Raw genomic sequence first — 3,140 nt, 5'->3', positions numbered from 1 at the left:
ATTTGCCCTGCCCACGCTTACTTACCAGCCAGTCAAGCTAGACCTACTCGAGTAGAGAGAATTACGAGCGGAAAATAGTAACCACCCGAAATAAAAGAAGAAAGCATTAGTGGGTCAAACACCAATCATAAACATTACCAGTATATTTCAAAGCTTGAGGAACAGTGACGGGAGGGAAGGAAGTGGGGAGATGAAAAATGAGGGGATGGAGGAGGAAACGTGTATCCAGAAAATGCTGCACAGGTAGGCGGACGAAATACAGACGGACAGAGATTCCAGTTGTCAGGGTGGTTTTGAAATTGTTGGTTTGAGGAGGAGCGGAGAGGAGAGGAGAAGAATGTCGTGATGTGCAGAGTTAAAAGGAAATGTCTTCCTCCCCTTCAACCCAATTCAATCCAGCAGAGGTAGAGGCAGAATTGGCGAAGAATCCTCTCCTCCTCGTTCCTCTTCCGCAGACAGTTAGTCCCACAATCTACCGTACCAAGCCTTTCCCCTGATTCACCTCTCCTCACAGCGAGCCAGCGAGAAAAGAGGAACAGAAGAAAAAAGAATAACCGCCATGTCCCCCACCAACACCCCCTTCAACTCTTCCTTGCAGCTCGTCCTCCTAAACATTTCAATCCTCTCCTACATCTCAACATACGGGTCCGCCGAGTCGGTGCCTTTCCTGGTCAGTGCGGTTCACATCTGGATACTCGTATCTAGCATATTGGCGTTCCTGCTGTGCTTCCCAAAGTATTATTCCCCGAGCACATGTTTTCGCAGCATGGCTTCGTGAGCAAGGTCTAGGGAGGAGAGACATGGCGGGAAGGATTTTTTTTTCCGAGTTGACGCTTATTGGGTAAGTGAATGAGTTGGCTGGGTTCGGTTCCGCTTGTTTGGTGGACCAATGGGTTGGTGTTATCGTATTGGTGAAGGGGAATGGTAGGGAAACTCGGCTAACAGTTGGTGTGTGTGTGAGTGTTTGTGGTGCAGATCTGGTTCACCGGCTGCTGAGGATTGCCGGGTCGTGCCGTGGACGGGATTGCGCGGGTGTTTCCCTGTTTATCCGCTTTCTTTTTCTCGCCTCTTGATAATGGAGAAGAGTGAGAGACAGATAAATCGGCAGGGAAAGAAACGGTCGAATCTCTGATTCTTTGATACTCGAGTACTCGTACATGCTGCCACCCCAGCCCCCTGGAATGGGGCTCCGGAAATATCCTCTCACCTTCCTAATAGAACCAAGTTCCTGTCCTGGACTGTCCAACGAACGTACTCGTACTTGTACTCGTACAAGGCTTGAAACGTGTAATGATGGGGAAATACCACCGGCACTGCGCTCGTTATGATACACGTACCGAGTTGTTTCGACAGGTCAATTTGCAGGGAGTATGCGCTTTCCGGGAGTAGGATGTGGGGCTGAGTTGACCAGCTATCCACCCTACCTCCCTAACTTATCCCCTTCCCCCTTTATCATACGTATCGGTGGATGGGCTTTTTATATATATTTTTTATTTTATTTTCATTTTCGTTTCTTTCTTCTAGGGTTAGAAAGACGAGTGATTCGAGGTGAGTTTGGCGTTTTATTGGTGTTTTTTTTTTTTTTTTGGGGGGGGGGAGTTGCTGTCATGGAGTTTGTCGGCAGTTGAGGCTTTTATTTTTATTTTTTTACTAGAGTTTTCTGGTGTGACAGATGGATGGATGGATGGATAGATGGATAGATGGATAGATAGATGGATAGATGGATGTATGCATGTGTGGTGAGTGGGATTCCAGGGCCTTTTTTAATGCTTGTGGTGAGATGGCATGATTCGGCGTTTTAAAGCGGGTATTCTACTGTAGAGGAAGTGTATTTTTTTAAATTTTTTGGTTATGGTTGTCTGTATCACAGGTTTATAAGAAGGATATAGGTAACAAAAAAAAAGAACTATGATACTTGCCCGGTATGTTATCATGCAGTGGGTTTGGAGCAGAAGAGCCGTCCGAGTATGATAATATTATGATAGAGAGCATAAGTTAATTTAAACCCGGTGGGTAGGCTGCAATGAGTAGGTTTAGGGATAAACTAGAGAACTGGAAGCTGTCTTCACCGATCAAGGACCATGGTGGAAGTAATGCAGCGATCTAGGGTAGGATCGGAGCACCTTGCTTGATCCCAACACGCACTGCGGTTCAAGCACCGGTATCATAGTTCGATTCCAAGTCTAGCCCTAAGCATTGCAGTATCGCAGTGACCCCGACTTATTGACCAAAATTTAATGGTGCTGCTTTTTCCACCTTGCTGTTAGGTATCATAGTGCGGGTACAAAGTACTGTACTCGAATACCGGCATCATACTCCAAGCATCAACACCACCAGTCACGTTCAACGCCATATCTCACCACCACCTTCAACAAGAAGGAAAAGAGTATGATAATTATCATAAAAAATACCCATATCTGTAATAAATCCCTATAATATATACTGTCATAAGGCTTTCCGGGAGCTTGTCTCGAGTCCGGAATTTGCGATTCCAATTCTAGTTGCTGCACCAAGCCTTTCCATAAGATTTCTACCCGCTCTCCTTGGACTTCTTTCCTCCGATTAATCTATTTGGACGGCGCCGGATTTAGAAGAAGGTTATCGCATGTCTTGTTTAATGTGTATCTCACCCGTTTGGCCTCACTCAACTCTCTTTCTAAATCTCCCCGCCCATCACGGGAAAAAATCCTTGCCCTCCCTTCATCCTCGCCCTCGTTCCACACCTGTAGCGTAGAGTTAATGGATTTCATGTTGTTAATACTGTAGTAGGTGGGTTGAGTTAGTATTGGCGGGTGGGGGATAAGGAGGAGGAAGGGGCAGCACATATAAGACCATATGGCGCCACTTTCTTCAGGACCATCTCCCACACAAACCTGCAGTCGAGAAAAAAAAAAGAAAAAAAAAACCCTTTTTTCTCCCTCTTTTGTGGGAATCCTCTGGCCGGACTTCCTTCGGTAAAGAAGCACGGTGGAAAAATATGAAAGAAAGAGGGAGGAAAGTTAAAGAAGAGACAAAGTTGAATTCCTGATACTGCCACTACCTGCTTAGTATGGTGTCTTTTAGAACCATAGCCATACATTACATTACATTTCCATAACTGGACGGCACATCGGAATGTAGGGCTGGCACTCTCTCACATC

The 3,140-nt window shown here is 45.8% G+C and overlaps 1 protein-coding gene; it reads left to right on the top strand.

Annotated features, from left to right (window-relative positions):
• Window positions 1–2,868: 2,868 nt before the first annotated feature.
• GSTUM_00004482001 (uncharacterized protein) overlaps window positions 2,869–3,140 on the top strand; it is a gene marked incomplete at its 3' end in the record, with an annotated part of 1,635 nt that continues 1,363 nt past the window's right edge. The window contains exon 1 of the mRNA XM_002835912.2: window positions 2,869–3,140. This exon is cut by the window's right edge and continues 281 nt beyond it.

This window comes from Tuber melanosporum, assembly GCF_000151645.1.
Source record: "Tuber melanosporum whole genome shotgun sequence assembly, scaffold_12, strain Mel28".
Taxonomy (NCBI): domain Eukaryota; kingdom Fungi; phylum Ascomycota; class Pezizomycetes; order Pezizales; family Tuberaceae; genus Tuber; species Tuber melanosporum.
Note: the sequence above shows the minus strand (reverse complement) of the source record. Positions and strands in the feature narration are given on the sequence as shown.